Raw genomic sequence first — 24,640 nt, forward strand, 5'->3', positions numbered from 1 at the left:
CACTAACACTAACCCTAAAACTAACCATAATCTTAAACCTAATGCTAACCCTAACCCTATCTGGAACCATAAAACTAAACTTTAACCATAACCATAACCCTAACATTAATACTAAAACTAACCATAACCCTAAACCTAAACATAACAATATACCTAACCCAAACCCTAATCCTAACCCTAACCCTAAAACAAATCCTAACCATTAACTTAACCTTAACCCTATCTTTTGTTATCGTAAATCTAACCCTAAACCTAACACTTAACTTAACATTAATGCTAAACCTAACCATAACCCTAATCCTAACCCTAACACTTATGCAAACATTTACACTAACCCTAAGACTAAACCTATGCCTAACCCTAACCCTAGCTATAACCTTAAAACTAACCCTAAACAAAACTCTTACTCTAACCTTAGTCCTAACATTAACCCTAACCCTAAACCTAAAACTCTTACCCTAACCCTAAGCCTACCATAACCCTGACTCTAACAATAAACCTAAACCTAAACCTAACCCTAGACCTAACACTAAACCTAAGCCTAACTCTAAACCTAATCCTATCTGCAACTTTAAACCTAAACATAACCCTAACACAAGCCCTAACACAAAAACAAACCCAAACCCTAACATAATTCTAACCCTAAACCTAATAATAACTGTAGCTTTAACCCTAACCCTAAGTCTAAAACTAACCCTAATCCTAACTTTCACAGTAACCCTAATCCTAAACCTAAAAATAACACTACACCAAACACTCAAACTCACCCTAACTCTAACCCTAACCATAAACCTAACCCTACCCTTAACCCTAACCCTTAACCTAATCATAAACCTAAAACTAACCCAAAACCTATCCTTAACCATAAATTTTACTTTAATCCTAATCCTAACTATAACCATAAACTTAACCCTAACCCTAACACTAACACTAAATCTAATCCTAAAACTAACCTTTACCTAACCCTTACCCTAACACTAACGCAAACTCTAACAGTAAACCTAACAATAACCCTAACCCTAAACCTAACACTAAACCTAATCTTAACACTAATACCAACCATATCCCTATCTCTAAACCTTAGCCTAACCCTAACTGTAAAACTAATCCCCAAACCTAACCCTAAACCTAGGTATAAAAATAACCCCACCCCTAACCATAACCATAATCTTAACCCTATAACTAATCCTAAACATAATCCTAAAACTAAACTATACCCCAACCCTAACTCTGAAACTAACCCTAACACTGACTCTAAACCTAACACTAAACCTAACCCTTACCATGATCCTAACAAACCCTTACATAAATTCTAACCATAACTCGAAACTTAAATCTAACCCCAACTGTAAACATAAGAGTAAAGCTAAAACTAAATCTAGCCCAATCCCTAACATTAACACTATTCGTAACAACAACCATAATTCTCTCCCTAACACTTAACATAACCCTATCCCTAACTCTAACACTAACCATAACCCTAACCCTAACCCTAATCCAAACATACCCCAACCTTAATCCTTACTCTAATTCTAATCCTAACACTAAATCTAATGCTCGCACTAACTATACCCGTAAACCTAAACCTAACACTAACCCTAATTCTAACCCTAACTCTTACCATAAAAGTAACCCTTACCATAAACATAACACGAGCCCTAAACCTAACAAAACATAAACTTAACCGTAAGCTTAATCCTAAACCTAATCCCTATCCATAACCTTAACAATAACGCTAAACTTAACCCTAAATTAAACAGTAACCCAAATCCTAACCCTCACCCTACCTTTAATCCTAACCCTAATCCTAAACCTAAACCTAACTCTAAGCCTTATATTAACCCTAAGCCTACCATAACTCTAACCCTTTCACTAACTCTAACCCTAACACTAACAGTAACACTAACACTAACACTAAACCTAACCCTAAACCTAAAACTAACTATAAACATTACACTAACCCTAAACCTAACACTCACCCTAACCCTTAACCTAAACATAAACCTAATCCTAACAATAACCCTAAACTTAACCCTAAACCTAAACCTAACCCTAACACTACACCTAACCCTAATCCTAAACCTATCAATAACACTAACTCAAACCCAACCACTAACCCTAATTATAAACTTAAAAATATACCTAACACAAAACGTAACACTAACCTCAACCCTAAAATTAAACCTAATACTAAAACTAAACATAAACTTAACCCTAACGCTAAAGCTAATGTAACCCTAACCCTTAAACTAATGCTAAGAGAAACACTAACCCTAACCATAACACTAACCCTAACCATAATCCTAACCGTAACCCTAACCCTAAAACTAACCCTAACACTGACCATGACCATAACCATAAACTAAACCAAAACCTAAGCCAAATTCTAACTATAACCCTTAATCTAAACATAATCCTAACTCTAACTAAATCACGTACCCTAACCATTACCCTAAACCTAACACTAAACCTAACCCTAACTTTAACTGTCACACTAACTCAAACCCAAACCATAAACTAACCCAAAACATACCCTAACACTAACCCTAACACTAACCCTAAACCTAACCCTAACCCTAACCTTAACTAACCATAACACTAACCTTACACTAAAACTAACCCTAATCCTATCCTTCAACCTAAATCTAACCCTAACCCTAACCCTAACCCTAACCCTAAAACCTAACCCTATATCTAACCCTAACCCTAACCCTAAATCTAACCCTAACTATAACCCTTATTTTAACCCTAACACTAATCATAAACCTAAACCTAACACTAAACTAATCATAATCCTAACCCTTACACTCTCTCTAAAGGTAACCTTAACACTAATCGTAATCACAATCCTAACCCTAACAATAACACTAAATGAAACCTATCCCTAACCATACGTTTAACACTAACCCTAATTTTAACCCTATCTCTAACCCTAAAAATAACCCTTACCTTAACTCTAACACTAATACAAAACTTAACAATAACTCTAACCCTAACCCTAACACTAACCCTACACCTAACTCTAAACCTAAGCTTAACACTAAACCTTATTGAATCTGCAAACCAAACTATAACCACAACCCTAACACAAAACCTAACCCTAATATAACCCTTACCCTAACTCAAACCCTAAAACTAACACTAACCCTAACACTAACCCTAACCCTAACAATAAACCTAACCTTATCCCTAACCCTAAACTTAACACTAACACTAACTCTAACCCTAAATCTAACCCTGTCCCTAATCATAACACTAAACCTAACCATAACACTAACCCTAACTGTTAACTTAACCTTAACCCTAACCTAACACATACCTTAACCCTAAACATTCACTTAACACTAACTATTACCCTAACCCTTACTGTGACTCTAAATCTAATCCTAACACTAACTGTCAAACTAAACCTAAAGCTAACCATAACCCTAAACATAAACATAAGCCTAACATTAATCCTAACCCTAACCTAGAAACTAACACTAAACCTAACACTCACCCTAACCCTAAACTGAACACTAACCCTAACCCTAACACTAACACTAAGCCACCCCGAAACTTAAACCTAATATTAACTCTAACCCTATCCTTAAACCTAACAATAACCCTAAACCTTACACTAAACCTAACCCTAACTCTAACCCTAAATCTAAATCTAACCCTTATACTAAACCTAACCCTACCCTAAATTTAACCCTAAAACTAATCCTAACCATATCCCTAACCATAACCCTATAACTAACCCTTACCATACACCTAACTGTAACACTAACACTAAACCTAAACCTATCACTAAACCTAACCCTAAGCCTAAACCTAACCCTAATCTGATCCACAACCCTAACCTTATACTAAAAGGTAACAAAAAGTTCAAACTTATCTTAAACCTAACTCTAAGCCTAACCTTAAAACTAACCCTAACTTTAACCCTAAACCTAACCTTCACACTAAAACCATCCCTAAATCTAACCATAACCCCAACCCTAACACTAACCCTAAAGCTAACACTAACCCTAACCCTAACCATAACCCTAATCCTAACAATAAACCTAACCCTAAGAATAACCGTAACCCAAAACCTAACACTAAAAATAGCCCTAACCCTAACCCTTTTCCTAACACTAACCATAACCCTTACCCTAACCCTAAACTTAACACTAACCCTAACCCTAACCTTAACACTAACCCTAACTCTAACCTCATCCTTAACACTAACATCAAACCTAACACAAAATATAATCATAACCCTAACACAAACCCTAGCACTATCCCTAACCCTAACCCCCAAACTAACATTTACCCTAAACCTAACCCTACGCTAACACTAACCCTAACAGTAAAACTAATCATAATTCTAATTCTAAACCTAACCCTAACCTTAAATTGAAACATAACCCTAACACTATCCGTACCACAAACACTAAAAATAACTCAAACACGAAACCTAAAAATAACCCTAAACATAACACTAAACCTAATCTTAACTGTAACACTAACCTTACCCAAACCCTAACCCTAATTTTAACTCTAACACTAACCCTAACCCTAATCCTAAACCTAACACTAACCATAACCCTAAACCTACCCTAACCCTAAATCTAAACCTTATTATAAACCTAAACCAAAAATTAGCTTTAAACCTAAACCTAAGCCTAACACTAAGCCTAAGCCAAACTCTAACCCTAACAATAACCTAATTCTAACCTTAATCATAACTTTAAACCAAATCCTAACTGTAACTTTAACTCTAAACTCAACCCTAAATGTAAACCTAACACAAACTCTTACACAACCCTAACACTAACCCTAACCCTAACCCTAAACCTCACCCTAACCCTAACTCTAACAATAATACTAATTCTTTTCATAACCCTAACCCTAACACTAGGCCTAACCCTAACACTAACCCTAATCCTAACACAAACCCTAAACCTAAACAAACATAAACCTTAACCCTAAAACTTAACCCTAAACCTAAAGCTAACATTAAAACTAATCCTAACACTAACAATAAACCTTACCCTAACATGAAGACTAAACCCTTACCCTAACAATAACCCTAAAACTAACCATTACCCTAACCTGAATACTAAACCTAACACTAAACCTAACTATAACCCTAACCATAAAACTAACCCTATTGCTAAACCTAACACTAACCCTTATCTAACTCCCCCTCTAACATTAATCCTAACCCTACGCCAAACACAAAACCTAACCCTAACCTAAACTTAACCAACCCTATCAAAAACCCCATCCCTAACACTAAATCTGACCCTAAACCTAAACTTAACACTAACCCTAAACTTAAACCTAAAAATAACACTAAAACTAACCCTAACCATAACCATAACACTAAAAAACCCTAACCCTAACACTAACACTAAGCCAAACCTGAAAACTACCCCTAACATTAACACTAAAAATATACTTAACTCTAACCATAACCCTAACACTTACAGTAACCCTAACTCTAACCCTAACACAAAATCTAAACCTAACCCTTAAACTAAACCTAACCCTACCGTAAATTTAACCCTAAAACTAAATCTAATTATATCTCTAACCATAACCCTAAAACAAACCCTTAACCAAACCATAAACTTAACACTAACACTAAACCTATTACTAAACCTATCCCTAAGCCTAAATTTAACCCTAATCCAATCCGCAACCCTAACCATAAACTAAACGTAACACGAACACTAAACCTATCCCTAAACTTAACCCTATCAATAAAACTAACCCTATCACTAATTTTAACACTAAAACTAACCCTAATAATAAACCTAACACTAAACCTAACCCTAACACTAACACTAACCCTAACTCTAAACCTAACAATAACACTAACCCTCACCCTAAACTTAACACTAACACTTACCCTAATTCTGACCATAACTCTAAAACTAATGCTAACACTTACAAAAGCACTAAACCAAAAACTAACCATAACCTTAACCCTAACACTAATCCTAAACCTAACCTTAAAAATAAGACTAAACGTAACTCTTACTCTAACCCTAAAATAATCACTAACACTATCTCTAACACTAACACAAAGCCAAAACTTACCATAACCCTAACATTAATACTAACTCTATCCTTAAACCTAACCTATAACCCTAAACCTTACACTAACCCTAAATTTAACCCTATTCCTAAATCTAAACCTAACCTTTATACTAAACCTAACCCTTCACTAAATTTAACCCCAAAACTAAATCTAAACATATTCCAAACCATAACACTAAAACTAACCCTATCCTAACTGTAACCCTAAAACTTACACTAACCCTCAACCTAACACTAAACCTAATCCAAAGCCTAAACCTAACCCTAATCCTATTTACTTACTATCCATAAACTAAAACCTAACACAAAGTTTAAACCAAACCTAACCCTAAGGCTAATCTTAAAACTAACACTAACTTTAACCCTAACCTTAACCCTAACCCTAACACTAACACTAACCCTACCCCTAAAACTAACCATAACCACAACCCTAAATCTAACACTAAACCTAAACCTAACAATAACCCTAAACCTAACAATAATCCTAACCCTAAACCTAACCCAAAATGTAACCCTAAATCAAAACCAAACACTAACAATAGACCTAACCCTAACCCTTTCCCTAACACTAACCCTAAAACTTACCCTAACCATAACATTAACACTAACCCTAATTCTAACCATAACCTTAACACTAACACCAATCACAACACAAACCATTAATCCTAACCCTAACACCAACCCTCACACTATCCCTAACCCTAACATTAAAACTAAACTTTATCCTAACCCTAACCCTATGCTAACACTAACCCTAATCCTTACACTAACCATAACATTAACAATAAACCTAATTCTAACCTTAACCTTAACACTAACACCAACCCTAATACTAATCCTAACCCTAACACTAACACTAACACTAACCCTAACACTATCCCTAACCCTACTCCAAAAACTAACCTTTATCATAACCCTAACCCTACCCTAACACTAACCCTAAGAGTAAACCTAACCTTAATCCGAATAATAAACCTAACCCTAACCATAACCTTAACCAAAACGCAACACTAACACTAACACTAATCATATTCACAACTGTTACCATAACCAAACCCTAACCAAACCTCTAAAGCTAACCTAAACCTAACCCTAATCCTAACACTAACTGTAACTCTAAACCTAAACCATATTCTTAACAATAAACCTAAATCTAACCCTAACAAAATAATAACTTAAATCAAAAACCCTGACCCTAACACTAACTGTAACCCTAAGCCTAACCCTAACCCTAACCACAAACATAGCCTTAACCCTATCCCTCGCGCTAACACTAAACCTCAACCTAACACTAATCCTAAAACTAACTTTATACTAACCCTGAACCTAAACCTAACACTAAACGTAACCTTAACCTAACCCTAAAACTTACCCTTAACCTATCCCTAACTCTATTCCTAACACTTAACCTAACCCTAACCCTAAACCTAATCATAACCCTAACACTAACCCTAATGATAAACCTAACCCTAACCTTTATCTAACTGCCACACTAACACTAACTGTAACCCTACCCATAACACAAACCCTAACCCTAACATAAACTTAACCGAAACTAACATTAATCTCATCCCTAACACTGACACTGACCCGAAAACTAAAGATAACACTAATCCTAACCCTAAACCTAAACCTAACTCTAACCCTAACACTAACCTTAACCCTAACCCTAAATCTATCACTAACCCTAATCCTAACAATAACCCTAAATTTAACCATAAGTCTAATATATAACCTAACACTAAATCTAAACCTAACCACCATTTAAAACTAATACTAACCCTAAACCTCAACCAAAACCTAACCCTAACCCTAACACTAACACTAAATCTAACACAACACATAATCCTAAAACTAACACTAACCCTAACCTAACCCTAATTATAACCGTAACTGTAACAGTAACACTAACAGTAACACTAACAATAACACTACCTCATTTCTAACACTAACACAAAACCTTAAACTATCCTAACCATAACCCTAACACTAACCGTAACCATTACCCTAAACCTAAACCTAATCCTAAACCTAACCCTAATATAATCCAAAATCTTAACCCTAACCATAACCCTAACAATAACCCTAGCACTAAACCTTAGCCTAACCCTAACCTCAAACCTAAACCTAACCCTAACTCTTAAACTAATGCTAACCCTAACCATAACCCTAACACTAATCCTAACCCTATCCCTAATTCTAATCCTAAACCTTACAATAAACCTAATGGTAACCCTAACCATAACACTAACCCTAACCCTAAACCTAACCTTAACCCTAAAAGTAACCATAAACCAAATGTTACCTTTAAACCTAACATTAACCCTCAACCTAATTCTCATACTAATCCTAACTTGAACCCTAACCCGAAATCTAAAACTAAATCAATCCTTAAACTAACCCTAACCCCCAAAACTAATCCTAACTCAAAATCTAACACAAAACCTAACCCTAACCCTAACTTTAACATTAATCATAACCCTAACCCTAAACCTAAACCTAAACCTGTCAATCAACTTAACCCTTACCCTAACCCCAAACCTAAAACTTAACCTTACCTTAACCTATCCATACCCTAACTCTAATTCTAACTCTAAACCTAACCCTAACCCTAAAACTAAACCTAACACTAACCATAATGCTATCCCTAATACGTAACCTAACCCTAACCGTAACGATATCTCTAACCCTAACACTGACCCTAACCCTAACCCTCACCCAAAGACTAACCATAACACTAATCCTAACCCTAAAACTGACCCTAATCCTATCCTTCACCTTAAATCTAACACTAAGCATAACACTAACCCTAAACCTAAACCGAACACTAAACCTAATCATAAACCTAATCCTAAACATAATCCTAAACATAACCCTAATCTTATTTATAACCCTAACGCTAACCCTAAAACTATACATACCTCTAAACCTAACCCTAAGCCTAACCCTAAACCTAAAACTAACCCTATACCTAAACTTAACCCTACCTGTATCCCTAACACTAAAACTAACCCTACCTCTAAACCTAACCCTAAGCCTAACCCTAAGCTTAAAATTAACCCTATCCCTAAACTTAAACCTCCCCGTATCCCTAACACTAAACCTAATCCTAACACAAACTCTAACCCTAACCTAACACTAATATTAACCCTAAGCCTAACCCTAACCCTAAAACTTACCTTTCCCTAAACCTAACCATATCCTTAACCCTAACCCTAATTTTTATCCTAACACTAAACCTAACCCTAACACTAACTCAATCCCTAACCCTAATCCTAACCCTAAGACTAACACTAAACCTAACCCTAAACTTAAACATAATGCTAACACTAATATTAACCCTAACCCTAAAATTAACCCTAACCCTAATCGTATCCCCAACACTAACCATGAACTTAACCCTAACTCTAACTCTAACCCTAACCCTAACCCTAACCTTAACACTAACCCTATCCCTAAACCTAAACCTAAACCAAAGACTAAACATAATCCTAAGCATAACACTAAACCTAACCCTGACGTTAACGTTAACAGTAAACCTAAAATTTATCTGACCCTAATCCAAACTCCAATCCTTATTCTAATTCTAACTCTAACCCTAAAAATAAACCTAAACTTAACACTAAAAATAACCCTAAAACTAATACTAACCCTAATACTAACCCTAAAGCTAAACCTAAACCTAACTTTAATCCAAACCCTAAACCTTACTCTAACACTAGATCTAACCCTAAACCTAACCCTAAACTAAACCTAATTCTAACCCTAACCCTTACTCTAACTATAAGCCTAATCCTAACATTAACCATAAAACTAACCCTAAACCTAACCTAACACTAAAACTTATTGTTACTGTAAACCTAACACTATCCCTAAACTTAATCTTAAAAATAACACTAACCCTAACACTCAACCTAAGCCTAACACTAACACAAATCCTAAACCTAACCCTAAATTTAACATTAACACTAAACCTAATTCTATTCATAATCCTAACTCTAATACAAATCCTAACCCTAATTCTAACCCTAAAGCACTCCCGTATCCTAACACTAACCCTACACTAACCATAACCTAACACTAAACCTAATCCTAATTCTATCCATAACCCCAAAACTAACCCTAATCTTTACCATAAACCTAACCCTAACCCTAGCACTAACCCTAATGCTAACCCAAACCCTAATCGTCCTAACCCTAACCATAACCCTAACATAAGCATAACCCTAACCTGAACCCTAACACTAACCCTAACAAAAAACCTAACCCTATTTTAAACCTAACCTAAATCTAATCCTAAAACTAAACCTAACACTAACCATAACCCTAACCCTAACACATAATCTAAACCTTACCCTAAACCTAAACATAAAACCTAGCACCAACCCTAAACCTAACCCTAACGCTAACCCTAAAACTAACACTACCCCTAAGTAGGCTAACACTAATACTAACGCTAAATCTAACACTAAATCTATCTGTAACATTAACCCTAATCCTATCCCTAATTGTAACCTTAGCAATAACCTTAACCCTCATCCTAATGCTAACACGAATGCAAATTTTAACCCTAACCCTAACTTTCACACTAACCTTAACACTAACCCTAACCATAACTCTACTTTTGTCACTAACACTAAATCTAGCCCTAAAACTAAACTTTACACTAAACCTAACCATACCATATCCCTAACCCTAACACTAAACTTAACTCTAAACCTAACCATAAACCTAACTCTAACCCTAATCTTATTCAAATGTAACACTAACCCTAACACTAACCCTAACCCTAACCATAACCCTAATCCAAAGTGTAACTCTAAACCTTATTCTATCCACAAGTTTAACCCTAAACCTTACCCTAACTCATAACCTAACCCATACTTAACCCTAACCCTAACAATAAACATAAAACCAACCCTAACACTAACAGTAACCCTAATTCTAAATTTAACCATAATACTAGCACTAAACCTAACCCCACACCTAACCATAACCTTTACATTAACACTAAATGTAAACCTAACCCTAACCCTCAAAATAACCTTCAGACTAACCCTAACTTAAACCCTAACACTAACCCTAAAGAAAACCTAACACTATCCTAAACCTAAACATACCCCTAACACTAAAAGTAAACCTAACACTAACCATAACCTTAACCCTAACACATAAAGTAACACTAATGCTAACCCTAACACCAACACTAACCCTAAACTTACCCAAAACCCTAACACTAACCCTAACACTAACCACAAAACTAACACAATTCCTAACCATAACCCTAAATCTAACAGTAATCCTAACACTAAACCTAACACTAACAATAACCTAACCATAAACCTAATACTAAACATAATCCTAACTGTTACCCTAATCTTATCCATAACACTAACTCTAAAACTAACACTAACTCTAAACGAAATCCTAACCCTAAGTTTAACCCTATTCCTAACACTAAACCTAACCCTAAACACTAAACTTAACACTATCCCTAACTTTAAACCTAACACTAAATCTAACCCTATCATTAATCCTACATCTAAACCTAACCATAACCCAAACACAAACACTAACTCTAATCCTAAAACTAACACTAAACCTAACCTTACCCTAACCCTAACACTAACACTAACCCCTACCAAATTCTTAATCTATCCCTGACACTAAACCTAACCCTAACAGGAACACTAATCCTTACCCTTAACCTAACCTTAACCCTAACACTAACCCTAACACTATCCCTAATGGTAAACTAACCGTGAAACTAATACTAACCCGAACACTAAACCTAACCCTAAACCTAAACTTAAACATAACAATAATCCTAACCCTAACCCAAAACCTAACACTAACCCTAACACCAAACCTAACACTAAACCTAATCTTAAACCTAACCCTAAATCTAACACTAATCCTAAAACTAACCATAACTCTAACAGTAACACTAACCTTAACCCTAACCCTAATTCTGAAAGAAACCCTAATCGTAACCCTGACCCTAACCATAACCATAACACAAATCTTAACCCTAACCTAACCCTAACCGTAACCCTAAGTCTAACACTAACCCTAACTCTAACCATAGCTCTAACAGGTAAACTAAACAAAACTGAGCCTAAGCCTAACCCTAACCCTAACACAAACCCTAAATTTAAACTTAACACTAATGCTATGACTAACACTAATCCTAATTCTAATGGTAACACTAACACTAACCATAACCCTAAACCTAACTCTGACACTAAACTTAATTCTAACTGTAACTCTAAACCTAACCCCAACCCTAACCTTAACTCTAACATTAAACCTACACTATCCCTAACCTAAACCTAACACTAAACCAACATTAACCCTAAACTTAAACCTAACACTAATACTAACCCTATCACTAACCCTAACCCTAACAATAAATTTATTCCTAAACCCAACCTAAACTCTATCACTAACCCTAACACTAACCCTAACACCTTAAACCTAATCCTAAACACAACCTTAACCATACCCTAATCCTCTCCATAACCATAACCTGAACAATAAACTTAAGACTAAACCTAACCTTAACAATAACCCTAAACCTAACCCTAATACTCACCCTAAACCTAAACATAATCCTTACAATAATTCTAACCCTAACCCTAAACCTAACAATAAACTTAACCCTGACACTAAACATATAGCTAATACATCATCATCACCAAACACTAACCCTAAACGTAAACCTAACCAGAACAATAACTGAATCCTAAACCTAACAACAACCCTACCCCGATTCATAACCACAACAATAAACCTAACCCTATCCCTAACCCTAACCATAAACCTATAATTAATCCTTACACTAATCCTAAGCCTACCCTAACCCTAACCCCAATATTAAACCTAACTGAAACTCTACTGCTAACCCTAACCCTAAACAGAAGCCTAATTCGTATTCTAATCCTATCCACATCCTAAGCCTAAGCCTAAACCTAAACGTTTTATTATTGAGTTTTTAATACTGATTTTTTAGTTTTCGGCAAACACAACATATTTGTTTGTATGTGGTGTAGGGTCAAACCTGGGCCGCACGCATGCCAGGCGAGTGCGATACCGCTTGAGCCACATCCCAAGCCCCCTAACCCTAATTCTAAATGTAACACTAACCCAAAGCCTAACCCTAGACCTAACTTTAACATACACCCTATCCAAACACGAACCCTACCCTAAACATAATTCTATAAATAAACTAAATCATAACCCTAACACTAACCTAACACTAAATTTAAACTTAACAATAACACTAACCCTAACCCTAATCCTAATCCTAAATTTAACCCGAACCCTAACACTAAACTGTAACCTATCCATAACCCTAACCCTAACATAAACCCGAATCCTAACCTATCCCTAAGAGTAACCATAACACTAAAACTAACACTATACATAACCCTAACCCTAAGAGTAACCCTTACACTAAACCTCACACTATACATAACCCTAAACCTCATACTAAACCTAACCCTAAACCTACCCATAAACCTAACAGCAACCCTAACCTAAACCCTAAATCTTAACCTAATATTAACAATAATACTAACTCTATCCCTAGCCCTAACCCTAACCATAACCATAACCCTAACAAAAATCCTAAACCTAACTTTTTCCCTAAAACTAATACTAACCCTAAAATTAACCCTAACCTGAACACTAAACCTAATTCTAACCCTAACCCTAAAACTAACACTAACCATAACACTAACCATAAACCTAACGCTAACAGTAACCATAATGCTAATTTTAACACTAAAACTAACCCTAACACAAATCCTATTCATAACTTTAACCTTAACACTAAAGTTAACACTAAACAAAACCTAAACCTAACCTAACCCTACCTCTAACCCCAACCTAACCCTAAACCTAACCCTAAATCTAAAAGTTAACCTTACCTAAATCTTACTCTATCATAAACCTGATCCTAACACAAAACTTAACAATAACTCTAACACACACACTAAAACTAACTTTAAACCTAACCCTAACTCTAACCCTAACCCTAAAATAATCCTAAATCTAACCCTAAACCTAAAATTAAACATATCAACAACCCTAACACTAACACTAAACTTAACAATAATTCTAACACAAACTCTAAAACTAAATTTAAACCTAACCCTAACTCTAACCCTAACCCTAAAACTAATCCTAAATCTAACCCTAACCCTAAAATTAAACCTATCAACAACTCTAACCATAACCATAACCCTAACCCTTACACAAACCATAACCATAACCTAAACCTAACTGCAACCTTAACACTTACCCTACGACTATACCTAACACTAGCCATATTCCTAACAATAACATTAAAACTAAACTTAACCCTAATGGTAATCCTAACATTAACCCTATCCCTTACCTTATCTCTAATAATAACCCTAAAACTAATCCTAACCCAAACCCTAACCTAACCCTAACAGTATAAATAACCCTAAACTTAAAGCTTTCCCTAAAACTAATCCTAAACCTAACCCTAAGCCTAACCTTACCACAAACCTTAATGCTAATATTAATCCTAACACTTACCCTAACACTAACCCCAAACCTAACCTTAAACCTAACCCTAATACTAACCCTAATCCTAACCCTAAACCTAAACATAATCCTAATCATATTCATAACGCTAACCCTCACACAATCCCTAACACTAACCCTAATTGTAACCCTAATGCTAACCCTAAACTAACCATGCCACTAACCTTCACTCTAACAGTAACTTTAAACCTAAGAGTAAAACTAACACTAACCCTAAAACTAACACTAACACTAATCCAAAATTTAACTTTAACCCTAAACTTTATCCTAAATATAATTCAAAGACTAACCATAACCCTATCCTTAAACCTAACACTAAACATAACCGTAAACATAACCCTAATCCTAATTCTAAAACTAACCCTAACCCTAACCCTAACATTAAAACAAACTGTAAAATTCACCCTAAACCTAACTCCAACTCTAACCCTAACCCTAACAATAACACTAAATGAAATCCTACCCCTAACATTAACCCTTTACCTAACCCTAACTGTAAACCTAACACTATATAACTCTAAGCCTAAACCTAATTCTAACCCTAACTCTAAACATTACCCTAAACCTAACCTTAAATTTAATCCTAACAATAACCTTATCCCTATTTTAACACTAATCCTAACACTAACACTAATCTTTACACTAACCCTAACACAAACTTTATTTTAAACATAAGCCTAAACCTAACCCTAATCCTATCCATAACCCTAACAATAAAGTTAACCCTAACCATAACAGAAACCCAAACTGAAACCTAATCCTAACCCTAACCCTAAACCTAACACTAAACCTCACCGTAACTATAACACTAAACCTAACCCTAGAACTAACCATAATCCTAACACTAACCCTAACCCTAATCCTAAAGTTAACACTAATATTAACCATAACTCTAACCCTAATCTTGAAACTAACCATAACTCTAATTATACCCCTAAAATTAACACTAAAATTAAACCTAACCCTTACCCTAACTCTAAATCTAACCCTAAACCTAACCAAAAACCTAAACTTAATCCTAACCAAAACCCTAAATCTAACCCTAAACCTAATCCTAAATTTAGCACTGTCTCTTACCCTAACACTAACTTTAACTCTAACTCTAACCCTAACACTAACCCTAAGCCTAACACTGACTCTAACCATAAACAAAACACTAAACCTAACCATAAACCTAATACTATCACTAATTGTAACACTAACTGTAACCCTAACCAATAACCTAACACTAACTGAAAACTTAACCCTAACACTAATCCTAACACTTTCCTAATCCTAACCTAAACCTAACCCTAAACCTAATCCTAAAATTAAACCTAACTTTAACCCTAACACTAAACCTAAACCTAAGCCTTACCCTAACCCTAACTTTAAACCTATCCCAAACCCTAATACTAACCCTAACACTAAAACTAATACTATCCCTAAACCTAAACCTAAACATAACCCTAAATGTACCCCTAATTCTAATTCTAACCCTAACTCTAACACTAACCCTAACCATAACTCTCACACTAATCCTAACCCTGATCCTAAAACTAACACTAAACTTAACCATAACCCTGACCCTAATTCTAATCCTTACGATAATCCTAAATGTAAACCTAACACTAAACCTAACACTAACCCTAACATTAACACTAACCCTAAACTCACCTCTAACTATAACTCGAACCCTAACATGAACCCCATTCTTAATAGTAACCCTAGAACTAACCCTAAACCTAACCCTAACCCTAAACAAACCCTAACCCTAACATAACAATAACTCTAACTGTAAACCTAACACTAACCCTAACCCTATTACTAAACTTAACCCTAACCCTAAACTAACCCTAAAATTAATCATAACCCTAACACCAAACCACACCCTAAACCTAACACTAACCCTAACACTAATCATCAACCTAACACTAAACCTAAATTTAAACCTAACCCTCGCACAAAACCTAACCCTAAACCTAACACTAATATTAACCCAAACCCTATTCTAACCCTAATCTTAACACTAACCCTAGACCTAACACTAAACCTAAACTTAACCTTAACCCTAAGGCTAACACTTACCCTAACCATAACACAAATACTAAGACTAATCCTAATCCTAAACCTAAACTTAACAGTAAAGCTAACCTTATACCTAATCCTTACCCTATCTTTAACCTTAAATATAAGATGAACCCTAACAATAACACTAATTCTATTACTAATCCTAAACCTAACTATAACCCTAAAACTAACAGTTACCCTAACCCTAACCCTAACATTAACATTATATCTAACCCTAACCATAAACCTAAACCTAACTCTAACACTAACCTTAACCCTAACTCTTACACTAATCCTAACCCTAACACCAACCTTAATCCTAACTCTTACACTAACCCTAACTCTAACCCTAACCTAACCCTAACACTAAACCTATTGCTAACCCTAACAACAACTCTAACGCTTACACTAACCTTACACCTAAATCTAACTGAAATCATATCACTAACCCTAAATTTTACATGAACCCTAAATATAAGCCTAACCATAACTTGTACCCTAACCCTAAAACTAACACTAACACTAACCCTAAACCTTATATTAACCCTAATGATAAAACTGAACCTAACACAAAACCTATCCAACCCTAACTCTAAATATAAAAATAACATTAATCCTAACACTAAACCTAACCGTAAGTCTAACCCTGAACCTAACAGTAACACTAACACTAACCCTAAACCTAATACTAACACTAACCCTTAACCAAAACCTAACCCTAACCCTAACACTAATCTTTAACATAAAACTAACCCTAACCCCAATCCTAACTCTAAACATAACCTTAAACAGGAACATAATTCTTCCACTAACACAAACCCTAACCATAAGCCTAATGCTAAACACTAACGCTTACCCTAACACTAACTCTAACACTAAAACTAAAACTAATCCTTAACCAAACCAATCCCTAACGCTAACACTAAACATAACCCTAACCCTAACAGTAACAGTAAGCCTAACACTAAACCTAATCCTAACCTTAACCCTTAACTTAACCCTAAAAATAACTCTGTCCCTATCCCTAACACTAACCTTAACACTAACCGTAAAACTAACAATAACCTTAACTCTAACCATAACTCAAGTTCTAACCCTAAAACTAATTCTAACCCTAACCCTAAAACTAACCCCAAAACTATCTATAAACCTAACCTTTAATCTAAAACAAACAGAAACTCAAACACTAATCTAAACCTAACCCTAACCCTAAACCTAACACTAAATCTAAACCTATCCATAACCCTAAGTCTATAACAAAACGTAACACTAACCCTAACCCTAACACTCACACTAACTTTAAACCTGACTCTAACCATAACCCTAACCCTAACCTAACACTAAAATAGCCCTAACAGTAAAACTAACCCTAACCCTAACTTGAAAAATAACCTTAAACCTAACCCTAACACTAACCTTAAACCTAACCTAAACTTAACCCTAAATCTAACACTAAACTAACCTTAACCCTAATCCTAAACCTAAACCTAATTGTAACCCTATTCCTATACATAACACTAATCTTAAACCTAAACCTAACCCTAACCCTAAAACAATCCATAAACCTAACAAATCCTGAACCCTAAACCTAACACTAACCCTAACTCTAACAACAACCCTGAGCTTAAGACCAAACTGAACCCCTAACCCTAAAATTAAACCTAAACTTAAACCTAACTAGAACCCTAACACTAACCATAACTCTAACCCAAATGTTAACACTAATATTATCCTTAAACCTAAACCTAACCCTAATTCTAATCCAAACCACAACCCTAAAACTTACCCTAACCCAATCCAAAACCTATCCCTAACACTAAGCAAAGCCTAACACTAACCCTAAGCCTAACCCTAAACACATCCCTAACCATAAACCTAACACTAATATTAAATCTAACCCTACTTGTAACCCTAATCCTAAAAATAACTGTAATTCTAACCCTTACCCTAATACTAACCAATGCATTAACCCTAAACCTCACCCTAACACTATTTCGAATCTTAACCCTAAACTTAACACTAACACTAACCATAAACCTAACCCTAACACTAATCTTAAAATTAACTCTTATCCTAACCCTAACCCTAACCCTAACACTAACACTAAACCTAACCCTAACCCTCAACCTAACTCTCAACCTAACACTTACCCTAAACCTAAACCTAACCCTAACACTAAACTTAACCCTAATCCTTAACCTAACACAGATACTAACCCTAAACCTAAACTTAACGTTTATTCTACCCCTAAACTTAACACTAATCTTAACCATAATCCTAACCTGAACCTAATCCTTACCACAACACTAAACATAACACTAACCCCAACCATAAAACTAACCCTAACCCTAACAATAAACTTAATCTTAACTATTAACCTAAAACTAACCCATGCCCTAACCCTAAACCTAACCCCAAACCTAAACCTAGTCATATAATAACCATTAATATATCTGCAACCCTAAATCTAACACTAACCTAAAACAAACCCTAAACCTAACCTAACCCTAACCATAGCCCTAAAAATTATTCTAACACTAACCCTAATCCTAACACTAACCCTAACACTAAACCTAACCCTAAACCTAAAAATAACCTAACCCTAACCCTAGCACTAACACTAAACATAACGGTAACCTAACACTAACCTTAACCCTATTCCTAAAACTAACACTATACCTAACTTTAACCCTAACACTAACACTAAACCTAACCCTAACCCTAATGCTAACACTAACCCAAACCCTACTCTAACTCGAATTCTAACACTTACCCTTACCCTAACCTTAACCTAACACTAAACCTAACTCTATTGCTAACCCTAACCTAACCGTTACCCTAAACCTAACCCTAACACAAAGGCTAAACCTAATCTTAACCCTAAAAATAACACTAAACCAAATGTAACTTTTAACCTAACCCTATCCCTAACCATAAACTTAAGTCTAAACCTAACCCAAACCCTAATCCTAACACTAACCCAAACCCTAATCTAACCCTAAAACTAATCCTTACCCTAACACTGATGCTATACCTTACCCTAATTTTAATAATAACCCTAATCCTAACACTAACAAGTAACATAACGCTAACCCTAAACCTAACACTAAACCTAACCCTAAGCCTAACTATAATTCTAAACCTAATCCTATCCACAATCCCAAATTTAACCCTAACCCTAACACAAATCTTAACCCTGATGTAATTCTAAACCTAACCCTAACACTAACCCTAACCCAAAGCCTAACACTATCCCTAACACTAACTGTAACACTAACCTTAACCCTAACCCAAACCCTAACCCTAAACCTAAACCTAAACCTAATTCTATTCATAACACTAAAACTAATCCTGACCCTAACCCTTTCTTTAACCAAAAATCTAATCCTAACCCTAAACTTAACACTAATCTTAATGTTAACCCAAACACTAACACTAACCCTAAAAATTACCCTAAACTGAACCTAATCCTAAACCATAACCTAACTATAACCCTAATCATAAACCTAATCATAACCCTAACATTAACCCTAAACCTATCTCTAAATCTAAAACTAAACATAACCCTAACCCTAACACTAACCCTAAATCTAAACCTACACTAACAATAAACCTAAACCTATCCCTTATACTAACTCTAAACCTAAGCTTAATCCTAAACCAAACTATATCATGAAACCTAACTCTAAACCTAACCCTAACCTTAACCAAATCCTAACCTTAACCTTTACCATAAACCTAACCCTAATTTTAACACTAACCCTAACACTAACCCATCAATTTGCTCTAACTCTAAACCTACCTTTAACAATAAACCTAACCCTAACCCTAACCCAACCTTAACATTAAAACAAACCCTAAACTTAACCTTAATTTTAACACTAACCCTAACCCTAACTCTACTCATAACAATAACCTTAACCCTAACAATAACCCTAATTTTAAACCTAACCCTAAAACTAATCCCTACCCTAAACCTAACCGTAAACTAACACTAACCCTAACTCTAAACCTAACCCTCACACTTACCCAAACCCTAACCCTAACCCTAACTTTAACACAAACCCAAACCCTAACTCTAACCATAACCCTAAAAATAACCTTAACCATAACCATAACAATCACACTAGCCCTAACCCTAAACCTAACCATAAAATTAACCCATAAACTACACTAACCATAACCAAACCCTAAAACTAAGACTAAACATAACTCTAACCCTAACCATAACAATTACCCTAACCCTAACACTTATCCGTAAACCTAATCCTATCCTTAATCCTAACCCTAACACTAACCTTAATCCTAACCCTAACTTTAAACCTAAATCTAAGTATAACCCTAATTCTAATTGTATCTGCAAAACTAACCCTAATTTTAACCCTAACCCAAACCCTAAACCTAACATAAACCTTACCCAAACCCTAACCCTACACTTATTCTAACACTAATTTTAACTTTAACACAACCCTACCAGTAAGCCTAAACATAACCTAATGCCAATTCTAAAATAACCCTACTGTAACCCTAAGCCTAACACTAAACCTAACCATAACATTCACCCTAACACTACCCCTAAGCCTTAAACTAAATGTAATGCTAAATTTAACTCAAAACCTAACCATAACCCTAACCTTAAAACTAAAACTAAACCCTAAAGCTAACCCTAACCCTTTCCTAACCCTAAATATTAGCCTAGCTCTATTCTAAACTTATCTGCAAACCTAACCCTAACACAAACACAAACAGAAATCCTAATCTAACCTAAACCTAACCCTAACCCTAACCCTAAATCTAACCCTAACCCTTACCCTAACACTAACACAAAACCTAACACTAACACTAACCCAAACCCTAAACCTATCCATAAACCTACACCTAAAAATAACCCTAACCTTAAACTTAAACCTAATCCTAAACCTAACACTAAACCTAACACTAACCATAACCATAAAACTTATCCTAACCCTAACCATAACCCTAACCCTAACCCAAACCATAACCCTAAACCTAACCCTAAACCTTATCCTAAACACAACCCTACAACAAACACTAAGCCAATCCTTAACTATAGCCCTAATTTTAACACTAACACTAACCCTAAAGTTAACCATAACCTTAAACCTAACACTAACCCTAACCCTATCTGGAACCATAAATCTAACCCTTACACTAACCCTAACCTTAACGCTAACACTAACCCTAACCCTAAACTGAAGCCTAACACTAAACCTAACCCTTACACTAATCCTAACCTAACCCTAACACAAATCCTAACCATAATCTTAACCTTAACACTATCATTATCTTTAATCCTAACACTAAACCTAACTCTTACCTAACCATACACTAACACTAAAAGTAGACGTAATCCTATCCCTAACACTAACAGTTATGCAAACCCTTACCCTAAACCTAAGATAAAGCTATGCCTAACCCTAACCCTAGCCATAACCCTAAAACTAACCCTGACCAAAACTCTAAACCTAATTAATTCTAACAGTAACCCTAACCCTAACCCTAAAACTAACCCTTACCATAACCCTAATCCTACATTAACCCTAATCCTAACAATAAAACTAAACCTAAACCTAACCCTAGCCCTAAACCTAAACCTAAGCCTAACACTAACCCTAATACCATCTGAAACCTTAACCCTAACCATAACCCTAACACAAACCATAACACTAAAACAAACCCAAAACCTAACAGAATTCTAAACCTAAACCTAACACTAACTCTAAATTTAACCCTACCTCTAAGCCTAAAACTATCCCTAAGCCTAACTTTCACAGTAACCCTAAACCTAACCCTAATCCTAACACTAAACCTGACACCCAAATTAACCCTAAATTTAACCCTAACTATAAACCTAACCCTAACCTTAACCATAAACCTTAACCTAACAATAAACCTAACACCAACCCCAAACCTATCCCTAACCATAAATTTTACACTCAACCCTAATCCTAATTAAAACCATAACATTAACCCTAACACTATCACTAAACCTAATCTTAAAACTAAACTTGAAATAACCCTAACCGTAACACTAACACTAACTCTAACAGTAAACCTAACATTAACCCTAACCCTAAACCTTATACTAAACCTAACACTAACCCTAATCTCAACCATATCTTTAAAACTAAACCTTAGCCTAACGCTAACACAAACAACAAACCTAACCCTAACCCTAAGTGTAACAATAACCCTACCCCTAACCATCACCATCATCTTAACCCTATAACTAATCCTAAACATACTTCTAAAACTAAACTATACCCCAACCCTAACTCTAACCATAACCATAACCCTGACTATAAACCTAACACTAAACCTAAAACTAATCCTACCACTAAACCAAACCACAACCCTAATCCTAACACGAACCCTAACATAAACACTAACCCTAAACCTAAATTTAAATCTAACCCCAACAGTAAAGATAAGAATAAACCTAAAATTAAATCTAACACTATCCCTAACACTAACACTATTCCTAACACCAACCATAATCTTAAAACTAACACTAAAACTAACCCTAACCCTAACACAAAAACTAACCCTAACCCTAATGCAAACCTACCCCAACCCTAACCCTTACTCTAATTCTAACCCTAAACCTAACACTAAAACTAATGCTCACACTAACTATAACCATATACCTAAACCTAACACTAACACTAATTCTAAAACTAACCCTTACCATAAAAATAACCCTACCCAAAAACATAACACTAGACCTAAACCTAACAAAAACTAAAACACTTAACCTAACCATAAGCTTAATCCTAAACCTGATCCCTATTGGTAACCTTAACAATGACCCTAACCCTAACCCTAAACCAAACACTAACCCAAATCTTAACCCTCAATCTATCTTTAACCATAACCCTAACCCTAAACCTAACCCTCAAACTTACAATAACCCTAAGCCTACCATAACCCTAAACCTCAAACTAACCCTAACCCAAACCCTAATCCTAACACTAACACTAACACTAAACCTAACCCTTGCCCTAACCCTAAACCTAAACCTAAATCTAATCCTTAATCTAACCCTAAACCTTACCCTAACCCTAAACCTTAACCTAAACCTAACCCTAATCCTAACACTAACCCTAAACCTAACCCTAACCCTAATCCTAAACCTAATACTAAACCAAACCCTAATCTTAACCCTAACACTAATCCTAAAACTAAACGTAACAATAATGCTAATCCTAACACTAAACCAAACCCTACATCTAAACCTAACTCTAACCATAACCCTACACTAAACCTAACTCTAACTCTCACACTAACCCTAAAACTAACCCTAACCCAAACCCTAAACCTAACACTAAACCTAATCTTAACCCTAAACCTAAGACTAACCCTAACAATAACACTAACCCAAACCATAAAGTTAACCCTAAATTTAACATCAAACCTAACCTTAACCCTAATCATAACCTTACCCTAACACTAAAACTAAACCTAAACATAATTCTGAAACTAACCTTTGCCATAAACCAAACCCTATCCTATCTCTAACACTAAACCTAAACCTAACCCTATCCCTAACATAACCCTAAGCCAAACCCTAACCCCTACACTAACCATAAGCCTAATTCTAACACTAAACTTAATCCTAACCTTATAACTCACCCTAATGAAAACCCTAACCCTAACAGTCACCAGAACACTAACCCTAACCCTAAAACTAAACCTAACCCTAACCTTAACCCTAAACCTCACCCTAACACCAAACCTAACCCTAAACCTAATCCTAAGACTAACACTAAATCTAAACCTACAGCTTACCATAAATATAAACCTAACACTAAACCTAACCCCAAATCTAACACTAACCTCAACCCTAAAATTAACCTAATACTAAACCTAACCATAAACTTGACCCTAACGCTAAACCTAAACGTAACCCTGACCTTTA

Source organism: Marmota monax, unplaced genomic scaffold (genome assembly GCF_021218885.2).
Source record: "Marmota monax isolate L192 unplaced genomic scaffold, Marmota_monax_Labrador192_F-V1.1 WCK01_AAM20220418_F8-fsc00431, whole genome shotgun sequence".
Taxonomy (NCBI): domain Eukaryota; kingdom Metazoa; phylum Chordata; class Mammalia; order Rodentia; family Sciuridae; genus Marmota; species Marmota monax.